The sequence below is a fragment of the Polypterus senegalus genome, chromosome 6, assembly GCF_016835505.1.
Source record: "Polypterus senegalus isolate Bchr_013 chromosome 6, ASM1683550v1, whole genome shotgun sequence".
Lineage (NCBI taxonomy): Eukaryota > Metazoa > Chordata > Cladistia > Polypteriformes > Polypteridae > Polypterus > Polypterus senegalus.
Window position 1 is genome coordinate 78,038,703 of NC_053159.1, and position 20,386 is coordinate 78,059,088.

The 20,386-nt window shown below is 35.7% G+C and overlaps 1 protein-coding gene across 3 annotated transcripts in view; it reads left to right on the forward strand.

Annotated features, from left to right (window-relative positions):
* slc4a3 (solute carrier family 4 member 3) overlaps positions 1-20,386 on the forward strand; it is a 274,743-nt gene that overhangs the window by 25,244 nt on the left and 229,113 nt on the right. The window contains exon 1 of one of the 3 annotated variants that reach the window (XM_039756391.1): positions 18,990-19,198. The exons of the other annotated variants lie outside the window; for them this stretch is intronic. The gene's annotated coding sequence lies outside the window, so the exon portion shown is untranslated. Of the gene's footprint in view, positions 1-18,989; positions 19,199-20,386 lie in introns of those variants that run through there. 3 annotated transcript variants of the gene reach the window in all.

The following is a 20,386-nucleotide window of genomic DNA, read 5'->3' on the forward strand; positions in this document are numbered from 1 at the left end:
ATGGGAAAATGTCACAGGATCACTGGGCTCAAAATGAATGGACTTAAAAGTAGAATTTTCATTCTGATCTTTTGCACAACAGATAATGTTTTGTTGATTGTCTCAGAACGTGGACTTATGGTGAGAAGGGAATTTCAAATTTTATCTGTAAAATAATTTGAAAACCATCAAACAAGATGTTAATGAATAGGTGGTCTTCTGTTCCACTGCCATTAACTGGAATAATTAATATTGTTAATATAAATATATTTTTAAAACTTTTATTTTTGTTTCAGGTAATATATGTTAATAAATCTGTTTAAAGTGGGTTACATTTAATTGTCAGTTTGGTTATTTGCAACGCAAAAAGGCCACTCATTAAAATCATATGTATGGAAAGATAATAATAATAATAATAATAATAATAATAATAACTTTTATTTATAGGGCAGTTTACATTAGCAGTAAATCTCAAAGTGCTACATAAAAAGTTTAAACAAAGACAAAGCAAGATAAAAACAGAGATAAATCAACAATAATTTTAGCATTTTTGTTAATATGCTTTCCTAAATAGAAAAGTCTTTAGCTGTTTTTTAAAACAGCCCACAGTCTGCTGTGTTCTTAGGCTCTCTGGTAGGGCATTCCAGAGCCATGGAGCAGTGGCTGCAAAGGCTCGGTCACCTATTGTATGAAGTTTGGTCACAGGGGGGCGAAGGCGGTGGGTAAGGGCAAAGCGTAGTTTTTTTGCAGTGGATTGTAGTATTAGGAGTTCCTTCAGATATTGTGGAGCATTTCCATGGATACACTAGTGAGTGAGCAGACAGAGTTTGTATTTAATATGGAGGTGAATAGGGAGCCAATGAAGTGTCCAAAAGATTGGTTAAACGTGTTCATATTTCCACACCCTCATCAGGATTCTTGCAGCACTATTTTGAATTTGTTGGAGCTTTTGAAGGCTTTTGCTGGGGATCCGGATGAGGATTGCATTGCAATAATCCAGCCTGGATGAAACAACGGCATGAACCAGCATCCCAGAGGGAGAGGTAGGGATGGAGTTTGGCTATGTTTCGAAGATGAAAGAATGCAATTTTACAAAAGTGATGGACATGTGCCTCAAATGTCAGATGGGAGTCTAACTTGACACCCAGATTTGTAACAAGGAGAGAGGGTAATAGTATGGTCAGAAAAGAAAATACAATTTGCAGAGGAACGAAGGTGCCAATTAAAATAGCTTCAGTTTTAGTGCTGTTCATCTTGAGGACGTTCCTGGACATCCAGGCCTCAGTCTCATCCAAGCAGGAGGACAGAGTTGATGAACGTGTAAAGAGAAGTCGAATCCAGTCTCAAATAGAGCTGCGTATCATCGGCATAACAGTGGAATGAAACTCCATGCTTGCGGATGATATGGCTCAGGAGTAGCATATAGATATTAAAAAGGGTCGGCCCAAGCACGGATCCTTGTGGGACCCCACAGGAAAAGAAAAAAAGCAAAGGGTTGCATAGCATTATCTAATTTTCAGTTTTATTACTGGGTTGTGAATATTTGTACTATGACACTATGTAGGGAAACAGAAGGCAATAGAACTAAACTCAACTTACTTTTAAAACGGAAATGTTCATTAAACTCATCTTTACTTTCTGCTCCATCCATTACTAACTTACAAGGAATCCCATGGTGCATCACTTGCTTAATATATGAAACCAATGCAGGAAACACTTTGAGAAAGAAAGGATGTTCTCCATTATTCAAGTGCATGATAATAATATATTTTAGCTTTTTTTTAACTTAAACTTCATTTAAGTCATGGAAGTCCTTTGGTGTCTTGATTTTTATAGACCCCCTATATTGACAAGGTATTTGCTTCTTTTATTCAGCTACAAGTCAAATACAGATTTCCAACAAGACTATGTTTTTTATATATAAGCGGGAAGCTTTGTCAAAGGGAACTTGACTATCTTCCAGGTTCATCATTATTTTTACTTAAAAATTTGTATCTAATTTTGATGAAGATATTATACACCCCTAGATGATCTTAGGCAATGATGGGAAAGGGATCTTTCAATTAACATCTTAGGCAAGGAATGGAATTAATTTATTCATAACATACAGTGTAGTTTTCTTCAGATCATGTAAAGCATAAAGTAATTCAGGTTAAATGTGTGCATTGCAGACATCTTTCAAATATAAAATCTATCAGAGACATAACTTTTTAAAATATCAACAGATTTTGGCCTTGTTAGGTGATATGTTTTGGGAATATCACAGTAAGATCATCTTTAGGAAAAAATGCTTCCTTGATTTTCAGATGTATACAAAAGTGTTTCTGATCCCCTAAGAGAATCAATTGTGATGGTCCAAAAGTTTATGCAATGATAAATCTGTTGTGATCTCCAATACCACAGTGTTAGTGCCTAATTGGAAGAATCATAACCTGCCTTGTGGAGTCTTATATTATTCAAAAATGTATAAAATGTACTTTTGTTTTTAAGGAATTTTACTAAGTTTTTTTCAGAATATATGCCATTTTGAAATAACCTACCATTCCCCAGTCTCTGTTTTATTATTTTTTATATTTTAATACACATAAAGAATTCTCATAATGTTATTTTGCTTTACCTTACTCTCTGAAATGAGTAGGGGTGGGGTGTTAAGTGTTGGATATAATTAATTTTCTGGATTTTGTACTGTGCACTTATGATTGAATTGTAAGCAAAGCTGGAATTAAGGGAATGAGCTAAATCACAACTATACCTCCGATCATAAGCTTTTTTTGCATTATTGATTCTGGACCCCTGCACTCCTGGTATACCATATTAATGTGACTCATGCTGTTGTTCAAGGGCATAAAGCATTTGCAAGTGTTTCTTAACACTTTTCTTTGCAATATTTCAGCAGAATTTATAAAAAACAGTTCTGAAGCACTTGCTTACCATTCAGATGTATCAGCACAATGAGAAAGAGGCATAAGAGAGAACCACACATAATTTGCACCTATGGATTCCTCATTAAATATGATTCAACTGACAGTAATCATGCTTAAGGCACATCATTATTTTATACTGCAGAAGGCTTCATGGAGATATTTTAAATAATATGTGGCTTGATATACACCAACTGATTTGAAGCATTTAGGATTCCCCTTAACTAAGACTAAAACACATCTTAATGTTTATATGTCCAAATGTAGATGAGCCAAGAAAGTCTGTCACTGGCAAGCAGAATCCTGCATTTTGGCTATAGTTAACCCAAATATGCAATAATAACGTAATTCCAAGATTATACTGGTAATTTCACACCTATTATCTCATTAGATTGTTTTATTTTTATTTATCTTTTTAGCAGCTTTGCACATAGAATACACTCTTATCAGAGTTAAGTGAATCTGTACAATTAAAACTAACATCAATGAGATGAAGATACCTGTCCTAGCCATAGGACCCTTAAATTACAGAGATCATTTTTTTTTTTTTTTTATCATTTTGCTTTTCATTTTTTATCATTTACTAGCTAAAAATCTGTGAAATTGAAATAAACTATTGTCTTATTTAAAAAGGTGTAATATAATTTAGTGTTTGCATTTAATAATGCACAGGACTGCCAAAGAGTAAGTTAATACTTTCTCTTCAGTTGTTATTTAAATAGCAAATGGTTAATTGTCTTTTTCAGAACATCATATTTGAAATCATTCTTAATATATGTATTATTTGTTGCCTTTTGGGTATTGTTGTAATTACAGGTGATTAAAGGTGGATGCTGCAGGCACATGTCAGTACCAGGCTGAGTACCAGAGAACATAATGAACTAATCTCATATGTAATTGTATTGCCAGAAGGAAGCAGGTATCACAGTGTTGTTAAGCTGTGATGAAATACTGAACAGCAGTACTTTGTAAGGTGTTTAATGGACCTATCTGTCTAGGAGATCACAGTGTTTTAATTAACATGAGGTACAAAAGCAAGAAGGTTTTGTATGTAACATTTGTAGATGCTTGCTATAAAATATTATGAAAAATTAAAATTGGTCAGCAATGGATTGGCTTCCTGTTCAAGGCTGTTTCTTGCCTGATGCTGTCATTATGGGCTCTGGTCCCTATAAATATGAAATGACTCAGACGTGTCTGAGAATGTTATGAAGAATAATTGTCCTAATTATTTTACATGCTTTCTCTGGATTACAATTGGATGAAAATGACACAGCATACAGTTATTTGGTGTGTAAGTCAGACATTCAATATGAACACACTGTTGTTTTAGGGGGTGGCATATGCAGTGCAGTGGCTAATGCAACCGTCTCAGAGCTCCAGAAATATGAGCTCAAATTCTAAAGCAGTCACTATGTGAAGTCTGAACATTCTCCAGATTTTTGAATGAGTTTTCTTTGTGTACGCTGGTTTTCTCCCACAGTTCAAAACTGTGCATATGATGTTAATTGTTGTTGTCTAAACTGGCTGTGTATAAGGCATAGTAGAAGCGGGAGTGCATATGTCTAATAGGCTGGTACTGCATCCAGGGTCCATAAAATTCTGATGCTGTTGATATAGCCTTCAGCTCCTTCCTTTTTAATTAAAATGAATGATTGATGGATTGCTATTACATCCAAGGTTGGTTTCTGACTTGCATTCAATGTTGGCAGTATAGGCTCGCACACCTCTCAAATGGGTAATAAAATAAGTGGATTTAGGCAATGGATATGTGACTGTAGTGTGGTTATTATCTTAAACTTATGTTCATATGATCGTTTCAAAACTGATTTATATTCACCCCAAACAGAATACAGATTTATAGAAAAATACATGGACACCAAAATGGCCCTAAAAATATATCAGGGTGTACTCATTACGTTTTTCTTTTGGAAGTGTTGCATCATATTAGTTTTTTTGAGAGAAGTGAGCATAAAGTGAATTGGAATCAGAAGCATAGGTCTTGAAATAATTGTAGCTGTGGGTGTAAATCAGAACATGAATCAAGGTCATGCGGTATGTAAATTTGATGGCTCATTTTTCAAGCATGGATACACTGTAGTTTGACAGTAAGCCTGGTAATGGGATTTATAAAAAAAAATCTTACATATTATAAGTTACTGGTATGTATATATTTGTATAAAATTAACCTAAAATTATTCTCCATTTCACCGTATGAGGTGGCAGAAAACAACTGAATAAAAGAAAATGTACTAATAAAGGCATTTTACTTAGTAATATTTGGGTAGAGGCTAAAAAGAACATTTGTTTGGTTATGTTATGTTAAGTGTCCAGCAGAAAAGAAGATTGTAGTGAAATCATTGTAAACTACATCTAAATACTGATGATTAATTTACAAGTATTGTCCAAAACCCGTTAATGTTAAATCTTTCATAATATATATGCTCCTGAAACTGGCTACTTCTTCTGCCAGCTGTAGTGACAGACTGTGGCCACCAGACAGAGCGCAATAAATCTATGTCATGACAAGTGTCTGAACATGTAAAATACCAGCATTTAAATTGTTCTATTTCCTTGACCCACACATCTAAATACTGATGATTAATTTACAAGTATTGTCCAAAACCCGTTAATGTTAAATCTTTCATAATATATATGCTCCTTAAACTGGCTACTTCTTCTGCCAGCTGTAGTGACAGACTGTGGCCACCAGACAGAGCGCAATAAATCTATGTCATGACAAGTGTCTGAACATGTAAAATACCAGCATTTAAATTGTTCTATTTCCTTGACCCACACTTCACAAACCCAATACAGTACTTATACATTATCTAAGTTGCATTTTAAGTTGAAGATGATACAAATTCATACTCCCAACATCATGGAACCTACAGCTCATTTGCAACCACCAAGGATTTTTTACAGATTTTGCAGCAAAGAGACCTGGAGTATCCATGTTGTCTTCATCTGCTGGCCAATTTGGTAGTGTGTCAAGAAAGTGCAAGTATGTTGGTGGATAACTCCTGGTTGATAATGGTTAACCCCTTTGTGTATACCTATTGACCTCTGCAGTTAACTCCCAATAAACAAAGAACAACACAGTATATCAGAAAATCCATAGCATGGTGGAATGCAAATTGTAAGACTATGTATATGAAAAATGCGCTTTTGCTGTCTTCATAAATCATTGGATGGCGCGAGATCTTCATTTCAGCCTTGCTGTGCAGTGATAGGTATACATGCAGTGTTGCACCACATTTCTATTAGAGTAGGTGTATCCCAGCCAAAGAATAATGGCTGAGGGGGTTAGGAGAGGTTGGCAATGACGTAGGCAATGTAAAATGTCTTGATTTTAGGGCAGAGGGTATATACCAGGCTGGTGTGGATACAGGTCATCAACATAGCCATATTTACAGTGAATTCAGAAAATACTAAAGCCATGTTCTAAAATAATGTACATTCATTTTTCTCCAAATCAAGCAGCACTCAATAGAATGTCAAAGTAAAAACAGGATTTTAGAAATGTTTACAAGCATTTTAAAAGTAAAAAATAACTGGAATATCTCACTGGCACAAGTATTTAGACCCTTAACTACAAGACTTGATATTAGGCTTGGGTGTATTCCATTCCACTGATCATCACTGAGATTTTTCTACTGTTGTATGAAGTCCACCTGTGCTCAATTCATTTGATTGGGCAAGATTAGTAAACACATACATCCGTCTATATAAGGTCCCTCAGTTGATAATGCATATCAGAGTAAAAACTAAGCCATCAGGTCATAGGAACTGCCTACAGAACATAGAGACAGGATAGTGTCAAGGCAGACATCTGGACTAAGGCTACAAAAAATCCAGCAGCATTGAAGGTTCCCAAGAGCACATGCTGTGGGGTTATTTTTCAGCAGCAGGGAGTGGGAGACTAGACAGGGCTGAGGGAAAGCTGAACAAAGCAAAGCATAGTGCTCTGGACCTCAGACTGGGTTGAATGTTCCAACATGACAATGATCTAAGCACAAAGTAATAACAATACAGGAGTGGCTTAGGGATAACTCCTGTGATGCCCTTGAGTTGCCAAGCTAGAGCCTTGAACCCAACTGAACATCTCTGAATAGACATGAAAATAGCTGATAACCAACGGTCTTCATTCAACCAGACAGGGCTTAAGAGGATCTGCAGAAAAGAATGGCAGAAAATCCGCAAATCAGGTGTGCGGAGCTTATCATTTCATACCCTAAAAGACTCCAGACGGTAGTTGCCACCAAAGGGGTTTCAACTAAATACTGAATAAAAGGTTTGAATATTTGTGTAAATGTGATATTTTAGTAAACTTGTAACAAATCCTGTTTTTGCTTTGTCATTCTGGGGTATTGAGTGTAGCTTGATGTGGGGGAAAAATTAATTAATATTATTTTTGAAGAAGACTGCAAAATGTGAAAGGTGAAGGCATCTTCATCCATTCTGAGCCCACTGTAAATAATTATTTTGTTGTGTTCATTAGTTATTGTTTATAATATGTTGTTTACATTTCATTACACTCAAGTAATTTCTAATATATTTCAGAAATAAACACCAGTCAACAACAACAACAACATTTATTTATATAGCACATTTTCATACAAATAATGTAGCTCAAACTGCTTGAGTCCATAGAAATATGGCAATTTTAATACATAATGGGATGTATTTATTTAATTTAAGGACTGCAGAATAAACTACAGATTATATAAATTAAACTAGCTGGAATACCCGGCATTGCCCAGGAGGAAAAAAAGTTGTTTTTTTTAATTGTTTCAGAAAAATATAATTAAAAAACCACAACTTTAAAAATAAAAATAAATTAACAAACAATGAAGACTCACTAATATGTTTGTCTTGCGGTCTTGTATGTATGTTATCAACCAGTTGACGGTTGGAACCAGTCAACTCTATTCAATTTCAAAAGGAGCAGGGGCACGGTGGTGCTCAGACATAAAGAATGCTAGCAGTCACCTCCAGTTCGCCCTCTGGTGGTCATTCCGAGTGTCAACTGGATGATAACATGCATACATGACCGCAAGATCACCCCCATCGTACCCAGAAGGGGGTGGGTTAGGGCTGATTTCACCCTACAGTATTTTTAGTTGACCAATGAGGAACATGTGTACCAAGTTTCATGAAAATCGCTCCATCTGTTCGGAGGTGATGCTGGAACATACATACATACACACATTGACTTTTATACAGTGCATCCGGAAAGTATTCATAGTGCATCACTTTTTCCACGTTTTGTTATGTTGCAGCCTTATTCCAAAATGGATTAAATTAATTTTTTTCCTAAGAATTCTACACACAAAACCCCATAATGACAACGTGAAAAAAGTTAACTTGATATTTTTGCAAATTTATTAAAAATAAAACAATTGAGAAAGCACATGTACGTAAGTATTCACAGCCTTTGCCATGAAGCTCAAAATTGTGCTCAGGTGCATCCTGTTTCCCCTGATCATCCTTGACATGTTTCTGCAGCTTAATTGGAGTCCCCCTGTGGTAAATTCAATTGATTGGACATGATTTGGAAAGGCACACACCTGTCTATATAAGGCCCCACAGTTGACAGTTCATGTCAGAGCACAAACCAAGTATGAAGTCAAAGGAATTGTCTGCAGACCTCCAAGACAGGATTGTCTCAAGGCACAAATCTGCGGAAGGTTACAGAAAAATTTCTGCTGCTTTGAAGGTTCCAATGAGCACAGTGGCCTCCATCATCTGTAAGTGGAAGAAGTTCGAAACCACCAGGACTCTTCCTAGAGCTGGCCGGCCATCTAAACTGAGCGATAGGGGGAGAAGAGCCTTAGTCAGGGAGGTGACCAAGAACTCAATGGTCACTCTGTCAGATCTCCAGAGGTCCTCTGTGGAGAGAGGAGAACCTTCCAGAAGGACAACCATCTCTGCAGCAATCCACCAATTAGGCCTGTATGGTAGAGTGGCCAGACGGAAGCCACTCCTTAGTAAAAGGCACATGGCAGCCTGCCTGGAGTTTGCCAAAAGGCACCTGAAGGACTCTCAGACCATGAGAAACAAAATTCTCTGGGCTGATGAGACAAAGATTGAACTCGTTGGTGTGAATGCCAGGCGTCACGTTTGGAGGAAACCAGGCACCGCTCATCACCAGGCCAATACCATCCCTACAGTGAAGCATGGTGGTGGCAGCATCATGCTTTGGGGATGTTTTTCAGCGGCAGGAGCTGGGAGACTAGTCAGGATAAAGGGAAAGATGACTGCGGCAATGTACAGAGACATCCTGGATGAAAACCTGCTCCAGAGCGCTCTTGACTGGGATGACGGTTCATCTTTCTGCAGGACAACAACTCTAAGCACACAGCCAAGCCATATTAAAGAAGTGGCTTCAGGACAACTCTATGAATGTCCTTGAGTGGCCCAGCCAGAGCCCAGACTTGAATCCGATTGAACATCTCTGGAGAGATCTTAAAATGGATGTGCTCCTACTTTTCCCATCCAACCTGATGGAGCTTGAGAGGTGCTGCAAAGAGGAATGGGCGAAACTAGCCAAGGATAGGTGTGCCAAGCTTGTGGCATCATATTCAAAAAGACTTGAGGTTGTAATTGCTGCCAATGGTGCATCAACAAAGTATTGAGCAAAGGCTGTGAATACTTATGTACATGTGATTTCTCAGTTTTTTTATTTTTAATAAATTTGCAAAAACCTCAAGTAAGCTTTTTTCACATTGTCATTATGGGGTGTTGTGTGTAAAAAAATTCTGAGGAAAAAAATTGAATTTTATCCATTTTGGAATAAGGCTGTAACATAACAAAATGTGGAAAAAGTGATGTGCTGTGAATACTTTCTGGATGCAGTGTATATACTGTATAGATATGTACACAAACAATCTACACATTTCCATCTAAGAAACCAAAACATCACCATATAATATAAGTATTTTCAAATAATGATACATGTTGTAGAAGACTTCAGGGATCGGAATAACCAAGTGTATACTCCCTTGTCAAGTGGCCCATTTAAAGGCATTTGGGAAACCCTTAAAAAAGTGGCTTGCCTGTTATATGCATGACTGGTAAATTTTCTCATTGATGTTTAAGATTGGTCATTTATAGGAAACCCATCCCAACTTTGACTACACATATACATTATAGTTTCCATTAAAAGCTTACAAATCATGGCTAAGTACATTCAATACAAAACAAATTATATTAGCTCCTGTAAAGCTGTAAGTTGCAGTTAAATAAGAAATAGAATAAAAATGTAAAATCTGAAAAATAGCAGTCAGTATGATGTTATGAAAAAATATGGAGTACACTTCTAAATGTTATGCAGTTTTATAAGAGATATATGTGTCATGTTCTGGCATTGAATTAACATCTTTAATGAGTGGCTATGCTCAATAGTTGTTATATTAGTTGTTTGTGAAGCCTGTCATGCGCATACTAGTGAATACGAAATGTGGATTGGAGGCTGAGGTGGCTACACATTAAAAATATATAATAATTTTAAAAGTAGAGCTAAAACAGTTTTATTTTTCACAGTCGGAAACACAACCAAACAAATTGAGATTTGTGTTTTTGACAGAAGAGACAAAATGAAAAAAATACAAATACTTAAAGGACTTAGTTGAAAAACAAAAAGTTATACTGTTCTGACTCCTAAAAAAGAACAGGCTCAACTTTCTGTTACATAATGGGTGTACAGTAGGTGTTAAAAGTAGTGTACTAAATGTGAATGGAGAGATGAGAAGTGATGCTGAAAAGTAAGTCCTGATCAGATATGTCTGAATCACCTATTTATTAAATTCTATCTAGTCAATCTGTTTTCCCCTACTCATAATTACAACCTTATCTAAAATGATGTCATTACTGTGCCCATGTAAAGTATGTGGGCAACATCATTTATATATGTTATCCAATCATCAGGACAGCAGGTATGAAGCTTTCCCTTTGGTTATGATACTGTTATTATGTTTGACTGTGAATTTTTCCTTTTTTCCCTTATGTTCACTTTTTCAGTGTGCTTTTTAATTTCTCATTTCAATATAATGTATGGTATTTGTTTTATTTAGTATTTTGTATTAGTTTATTGTTGTACTTTCAGAGTTGAAAGTAGGCACACCCAAAGTTCATGACCAAGAGATTAAATAGAGCAAAACGCTAGCAAAACAGGCAGTAGGCAAAAGCCAGGATCAGAAAATTCAGACTCACCCAAGTCCAAAACAGATAACAAAAATCAAAGTTAAGAAAACATGCAAAACCCTAACTTCCTAGGTATATTTTTATACTGATTGTGAAGGCTTTTAGTATGAAATCCAAAATCTTGGATATTGTTCATAGTGTGTTTCCATCTTAAATATTCGATTATATCACATGCAGTGTATCCTGAGTATCACATGATAGCAACAACAGTGACCACAGGCACATAACAATGCACAGAACGGCAGTGACAGTAATAAAAAAGAAATCACAAAGGGTTTGTTGAAGTGTACTTAAGATAGCATTGTATTAGCACCCTATCAAGTTCAGATCACATATTACTGTAATAAGCATGGGTACAATTCTTACTGTAATCCTGAGAAGCTTCTCCTGTGATATCTTGCCTTAGACGACAAAAAAGCCTATTAGCTACTGATTTTACTATATTATAGCACAGAAAATCATCATTATCTTTTCAAAACAGTTGCTGCTTTGAGATTACAGTTGAATGTATGTTTGCAACAAGTCTAATATAAATGCTGATTGGGTTTTAATGTCATACCATTCATAGTTACTTCTCAACATTTTAGGGGCCAGGCTCAAAGTGTATATTCTAGTTTTTGCAAGTGTTTTTTCCTCATTATGTTTCCACACATCTTTTTAACTTTAATAACACTAAACAATGGTAATGACATTAAATTTAACACAATATTAAAACCCTGCGGTGGGTTGGCACCCTGCCTAGGATTAGTTCCTGCCTTGTGCCCTGTGTTGGCTGGGACTGGCTCCAGCAGACCCCTGTGACCCTGTGTTCGGATTCAGCGGGTTGGAAAATGGGTGGATGGATGGACAATATTAAAACCTGCGTTAGGCTATTACAATTGCAGTTGTGCCATATGTGACCACAAAAATGGAGGTTGTGTAATTTTGATGTTAGCTTTTTGCAATTGCTTTGCTTATTTCAGACTATTTACTAATAAGTGACGTATGCCATTGTTATTATGTTGACACCTTGCCTCTAAAAGTACCTTGCTGCTGTTAGAGGATACCTTAAGAAATCTTCACTTTTACATTAGCCAGCATGAAAGTGCCTGAGCAGTGAATTCATCTACTTCATTTGTGGGTTAAGAAATATGTAGTATAGTGGTTTTGTGCTGTGCTAAATTTATATACAGATAGCGACATTTGCAGTCGTACTCCACCTCCCTCCCACTTCCAAATAGCTATCGTATTATATACCATTAGAAAGTAGGGCAAATAGTGCAGATATTCTAAACCTACAGTGAAGGTAATCTAGGTAGAAAAGAGGACGGTGACAGGAAATAATCCGTCATTTTAATGCCATGCCACAAAGACCCCAGATTATCAGTACTGTCATCATTCTTCACCTTTGCCCTCTTTATTTCATATTTCTCTTCCTTCTGTTGTTTTTTCTTTTCAGTTAATGTCCCTTGTTGAAATGCCCTGACTTTACTGGTTATCAGTTCTTTTATATCTCTAGTAATCCGTGGGTTGTTATTACGATATATTTTGATTGTTTTGACTGGGATTATGTTATCCTTGTAGAATTTCATGTAACTGCTTACAGTTTACATCAATGTCAGCAAGAATTCTTTAAACACAGTCCAGTCAGTACATTCAGCACAGCCACACAGGCACTCAAGAGACTTCTTGGTCCAGACCTTTTATATGTTTAATTTTCAGCAAACCATTTACACCATTGTTTTTGCATCTAAAGGGCAGATGCCTCTGCCATGTGACTCTACTGATGATGACCAAGACGATACTCAAACAAATTGGTGCACTAAATTCATCAGCCTTCAAGCAGTCATCCAAATCATTTTTATTCATCCAGGTTTCTTTAAATGCAATAACACATACATCTTTGTAATTAGCCTGATAGTGCACAAATGCTTGAAATTCGCCTACTTTATTTTGGAGAAACTGAAAATTTCTCTTTATAAGAGTTGATAAGGGAGCTCAAACTCCCCTCTCTTCCCTTTTTCATTCTATTCCAGTTACACAACTCCAGGCTTTTAGATCTATAATAAATAAATACAGTCATGTGAAAAAGTTTGGGAACCCCTGTTAATTCTTTGGATTTTTGTTTATCATTGACTGAGCTTTCAAAGTAGCAACTTCCTTTTAATATATGACATTCCTTATGAAAACAGTATTTCAGCAGTGACATTAAGTTTATTGGATTAATAGAAAATATGCAATATGCATCATAACAAAATTAGACAGGTGCATACATTTGGGCACCCCAACAGAGATTTTACATCAATACTTAGTTGAGCCTCTAGACACCTCCTATAGCCTTTGATGAGTGTCTGGATTCTGGATGGAGGTATTTTTGACCATTGTTCTATATAAAATCTCTCCATTTCAGTTCAATTTGATGGCTACTGAGCATGGACAGCCTGCTTCAAATCATCCCATAGATTTTCGATGATATTCAAGTCAGGGGACTGTGACGGCCATTCCAGAACATTGTACTTCTCCCTCTGCATGAATGCCTTTGTAGATTTTGAACTGTGTTTTGGGTCATTGCCTTGTTGGAATATCCAAACCCTGCGTAACTTGATGCTGAAATTATCCTGAAGAATTTGTTAATGTTGGGTTGAATTCATCTGACCCTCGACTTTAAAAAGGGGCCCAGTCCCTCAACTGGCCACACAGCATGATATAACCTTCACCAAATTAGTATTAGTATTAGTAGGTAGCAGGTGTTTTTCTTGGAATGCGGTGTTCTTCTTCCGCCATGCAAAGCTCTTTTGTTATGACCAAATAACTCAATTTTTGTCTCATCAGTCCAAAGCACTTTGTTCCAAAATGAATCTGGCTTGTCTAAATGAGCATTTGCATACAACAAGCGACAAGCTGTTTGTGTTGTTAGTGCAAAAAGGGCTTCTTTCTGATCACCCTGCCATACAGATATTCTTTGTGCAAATTGCACTGAATTGTAGAACGATGTACAGATACACCATCTGCAGCAAGATGTTCTTGCAGGTCTTTGGAGGTGATCTGTGGGTTGTCTGTAACCATTCTCGCAATCCTGCACATATACCGCTCCTGTATTTTTCTTGGCCTGCTAGACCTGGGTTTAACAGCAACTGTGCCTGTGGCCTTCCATTTCCTGATTACATTCCTTACAGTTGAAACTGACAGTTTAAACCTCTGAGATAGCTTTTTGTAACCTTCCCCTAAACCTTGATACTGAACAATCTTTGTTTTCAGATCTTCTGAGATTTGCTTTGAGGATCCCATACTGTCACTCTTCAGAGGAGAGTCAAAGGGAAGCACAACTTCCAAATGACCACCTTAAATACCTTTTCTCATGATTGGACACATCTGTCTATAAAGCTCAAGGCTTAATGAGCTAATCCAACCAATTTGGTGTTGTAAGTAATCAGTATTGAGCATGTACGTGCATTCAAATCAGCACAATTACAAGGGTACCCACATTTTTGCAGAGCCAGTTTTTCACATTTGATTTAATCTCATACAACTAAATACTGCTTCACTAAAAATCTTTGTTCAGAAAATACCCAGTACTCAGATGTTCCTAGGAAATGAAAGACATACCACTGTTATCTTTTTTGTTGAAAGTAGAGTAAATTATTATGCAGACTGAGAGGGGTTCTGAAACTTTTTCATATGACTGTAAAAAAATCTAAAATAAAAAAAAAATAAAAAAGAGGTTGTTTTCAAGAGATAGTTAGTGACAATTAAAACAAGCTAGCATTAGGAACTTGGAAACATGTTTCTGGCTTTTGATTTGGTTTTGTGTTTCTGGCTTCAATCTGACTCTCAATCTGATCTGAGCCCTGTTAGTTATTTGACTTCAAATTCAGCCTGCTCTCTTTGCTGCTTTTAATCCTCCATCACTTTCTTTATTTTCTTCAGGACATCAACCTGTTTGAAAGATGTTAAAAACTTAGTTGTTTAGGGAGTGGCACCATTGTATTCCAAGTATTTCAGGTAACTCATGATTTTTTTTTTTTCAAAGGACTTTGTCCAGCAGGGGACGCATACATGTCAGTATATTCTGGACTCAAGCCACAGTGCAGAAAATCAGTCATTGTGGTTCTTGGGTGTGATAGGGCAGAAAAACTGAAGGAATCATAGAATTTGTAAATTTAATTAAGTTAATGGTTTATTTAAAGAAACTGATTAAGGACCACACATTTTTGGCACTAATTAATTAAATTAACTCAAAACTGTAATTTGGTATTTAACAAGAAATTAGCACAAAAAATCTTCTCTCCTGATAAAATCAGTGGTAAAAAGAAATGGCTAATAAAGCATGAAATAAAGGTAAATGAGGGTAAACTTCTCTATATTTTAGAACCTAAATGCCAACAGTCTATATCCCAAACAGCTAAAAAGTGATCCAAAAGCACCAACAGTAGGAACCCTGGGGATCTAAATCCATAGTTGGCAAAATTGTATCTCTAAATGTAGTAGAGAACAAAACCCACAAGATAAAACAAATGCACAAATAGCTCAAAATGGCTGAGGGAGAGTAAAGAGTTTGAAGACAATTGGAGAACTAAGTGTCCCAACAGTTACACTGGGACTAGAAATTTCCATAAATAGGATTTCAGGTGACTTATGTAAAGGCAACATACTAGCATAAGCTCTTTGGATGAACGTTTAAGTTATAACAGGACATATACCAAATAGAATAATTAAATTAATACATTATTACAAAATGAATAATAATAAATAAAAAAGTACACAGATTTCATTGTTATTGCCCAAAAGGGGAAATGGAAACCTTTTATGAATTCAATTGTTTTTTGATTTTTTTCTGTGTTCTGTTCTCATATTTTAAGCTGTTTCCGTATCCGTATTTTGAAATAGTTTTGTGATCCAAAGTAATTTTCACATGCCTAAAATTATTTTGTGCCTTGGCACACCACCATTCTGTTTTCTTTTGGATGGCATTGTACAAGTATATGTAAAATTGGAATATATTGCAGCAAAACTGGCCACAGAAGGTATAAAGCAAGCTTTCATAAACTTTTAAGCTGTGGACTCAAATAAGAAAATCAATACCATCCTGGGACCGAAAAAGAGAATAAATATCATAGTAACAGTGCAGCCATAAATAAACAAATAACAATGGCCATATATTAAAAAATAGTGAAGTTTTTTGTTTCCTTTCAAACATATATATATATATGTATATAACTTAAAGAAAAAAGTGGAAAGCAAACATATTGTTAAAAAATAATAACTATCATTCACAACAGGGGATATATTCCTGCGGTATATCACTGCCAATGTAATGCTAAGTGTGAACTTTAATAAAGCTGAGAGAAATTTATTATGTCATGAGGATGTAATGATTTTTGAAAGGCTAATAAGAATGTTCACTTAGCTGAGTCACTAGACTCATGTTACTAAGTAAGGAATAAAGAAGTAAAACAATTAATTTTTGCAGTTTATCTTGTCTTAAATAACTGTTTTAATTAATATTTTTAAATGAGCTCTACTATTAACAATGCTGTAACAGTACTGTTAAGCATCAACCTGGAGAGTCACCAGCATTATGAGCAAGCATTCTGTCATGCAAATGAGCAGCTTCTGAGCCATCCATAGGGGATCCTATAAAACCAGCAAGCTGACCAAAGTTGTATATCAATTCCAGCAAGACATCCTTTGAAGGACAGCAAGGTACCTAAAAGAGTGATGTTAACAGCAAACACTGCAAAGCATTTTTATAAATCAATTTTCAAATAGTTCAACATATCCTGGGTTTCATTTAACAAATCAATGAACTTAGTAAAAAATGTAGCTAAATTATTCCTAAAAATGTACACACTGTTTGCATTTTATGTGGGTGATATGATAAATGAATAATTCAGGAAACAGTCCTATTGGAAATGTTCATTGCTACTGAAGGATATCATGCTAACCTCTTATTTTCATTTCAGCATTTCAAACTAGCATCATTGTCCTTCACCTCAATAGCTTGTCTGTTTTTCCCTTTCTTAAATGTATCTTTATTTATCAGTCATCTCAGTTTGCTTAATTTACTGGTTGTTCTGGCAGAACAGAAAACGTCATAAAACACTGACTACGAACATAACTCTTAATTATTTAATCAAATGTATTAAATTAAATAAAGATAAAAAACAAATCCAAAATTCTGAACTCAAAATCTAAATATGCAACATTTTTATATGCACCAAACTACATCAGTGACCATCACTATGCTCCTGTTCGCCCACTAAGGTCCTCTGATTCTAGCAATCTTGTTTTGCCCCACACTAACCTTCATTCTGTGGGTGACAGGGCCTTCAGCTGTATAGCCCATAGACTTTAGAATGACCTTGTGAAATATATGAGGACAGCTGACTCCATTTTTACCTCTTTAAAAAAACAACTTAAAATTCATCTGTTCAGGAAGGTTTTAAACTTAACCTAACTTAAGTCCTTTTTTCAGTTTACCTCTCTGTCCAGATGCTCAGGAGAGTCTGTGTGCAGTGTCATATCACAAATTATGTGATTTATTCAGGCTGTTCTTCTAGTATTGAATTTTACTATTCTACACTGGTTTATTTTCTTTTATTCTATTTAATTCTTTATATCTCCTGTATTTATCTGTTAAGTTGTATGCAAAGTTGTTTATTTGTACCCAATGTTACTTATACCTTGCTTTTTAAATGAGTGCTTTGAGTATGGGAAAGGTGATATATAAATAGAATGTATTATTATTATTATTATTATTATTATTATTATTATTATTATTAGATACTTCCCAGGTGTTGTGTAGGGACAAAACTGCAACATCTTGGGACTGTAAACTAATCTATCCTACCACCATCAAACACACTAAAACACCAGTATCTATCTATCTATCTATCTATCTATCTATCTATCTATCTATCTATCTATCTATCTATCTATCTATCTATCTATCTATCTATCTATCTATCTATCTATCTATCCTACAACAGCAGTAAGATTTACTGTATTTATATGGCAGATTTTCATACATGAAAGTAGCTCAAAGTGGTGCCTAATAATAATAACAGCTAAAAGAGTTACAAAAAGAAATGGAAAAACTAACACACAATTGTTTATAACATGTTATTTAACATGAAATGAAAAACAAAATATTCAGCTTTATGTACAAATGTTAGGGTCAGAGGGCCATGAAGGAGAAAAGAAAAACAAAAACTGCAGCCAGCTGAATACAGTAGAAAATAAACCTCCAGAGCCAAAAGTCCACTATGTTCCTTCTGGCCAGTGTACAGTACCATTTGTGTCACCTTTATGATTATAGTCTTGTGGAGTTTTCTTCATGTCTCAGCATTGCATATCATCATACATTTGATCAAATTTAGGCTATTAAAATGTATCAGTGTATAGTTTTGGAGTGTGTACACTCAAAGCATTACATTTCATGTGTAGTCTATTTATGGTTATGGAAGTAGACAGCAAAATTGTAATATATATAACATGTCTTGATAATTTAAATCAAGACATAAACATGGTGTCCTGTCCTTATTTATATGTGGCAACTCCTTTAATAACAAATCCTCTGAGCTCCTACATAAACATGAATTACAATAAAACAAGATTATCTTTCATGCAGTTATGATGAACAGCTTGCAGAATGACTATAAAATACAAAAGGAGGCCCTGATATTGTTAACTTCTGACTGCACTTAAAAAAATCTTGTCGGTGACTAATACTAACAGAATCTGAGCAACAAAGAAAGCTAACATTCTGGGTGATGACCATCCTGTGTTCAGAAATGACTGGCATTCTTGAAATCCAAATCATTTCTTCGGACACACAGTGTCAGTGGGCGGATTTGTCTTGTTACAGAAGTTGACATTCCACAGCTGTCACTGGCCGAAGTCAACAGCCGCCACGATGAAGGCTCAAGTGTAAGCCCTTCATCGGCTGTTCTAAAAAGAGATGAGGAATCACCTTTTCCAGATCTTTCTAGTTGAGACCCTGGTGAAACTGGTATAACTATTTGGTTGGAATACTAGAAAAAAAGGAGCAATGAACTTTTGAAGAAACAAAAAGGAGACATAGAGGACTAAAACACTGTTGACACAGGAAGAAGGTGAGCCATATGGACTTAGTATGTGGCAAATCATTCTTTGGGAGGCTTAAATTAGAACAAGTCTGGTCTTAGGCCCCGACAGCTGTGGGTGTATATCAGTGCAGAAGTTTAGTTTATTCTTTGCCTGCTTCAAAATTTACAGAGGTATTTGGATTGCTAAATAGAATGTTTAAGGATGCAAATCTCTCTTTTAGAGTGGAATAATCTGGAAATTAAAAAGGTTATGATAATTTACTAGATGACCAAAGTTAGATTTTAAATCTTTGAGAAATGTGTACATATACCAGCGATTCATTTTTTGTTGTGTATGTGGAAGGAGATACAAATATTATAAAGCCCATATGCTAAAAAAATTTCAGATATGTAATCAATAAAAAATGTATTTCTTTTAAATAACTTATGTAGGTTAATCGTGATTTTACATAAACATTCTTAAAAGGGAAGTAACATACTTTTACCTTACAGGTGCAGGGAACTGAGTTCAGTTTTCAGCCTGGTCACTGTTTATATCAATTTACATGCTCCATCTTTGGTTTTTTGGTGTTTCCTTGGAGTGCTTTGGTTTTCTCCTTCTTCCTAAAAGTGTGCAAGTTAGTCTGGTCATCATAGAAAACGCACATATAAATAAAATGTATTATTATAGTGCTTGAATGTGCCTTGTGATAAATTGGCATACTAAGGGCTTGCTATTGCCTTATGTTCAATACTACTGGAGTAGGCTTCATGTTCCTTCCCACCCTATAATGGAAAATGCAAAAATGAAAAAAAATCAAAGAATACTGAATAATCACAAAACTGTGAATACTGTGAGTGACCATCTGAAATGTTTATCCCTTGATGTATCCACTATCAAACCCACATAATCCATTTTAGGGTTGTGGGAGTGAAAGCTTATCCTGGTAGCTCTAAACGCAAGGCAGGCCTTTCATCACAGGGGCACTCTTGCTGGGTCAGATGAGAGTTGTTAATTATCTTAGCCCATATCCCAGGGATATGGAAGAAAGCCTTGGTACATTCATATTCCTCATATCTCAGGCAATACCTCTGTATCTACAAGGCAAGCAGCAGTAATCCATGTTGTCAGCAATCTAAAATGTGAGCCAAACAAAACTGTGCAAAATGAGCAAAGCTCAAAATCTCTTAGTAAGATTTTTAGTCTTTTGATCAGTTCATGGGAACATGTTCTAG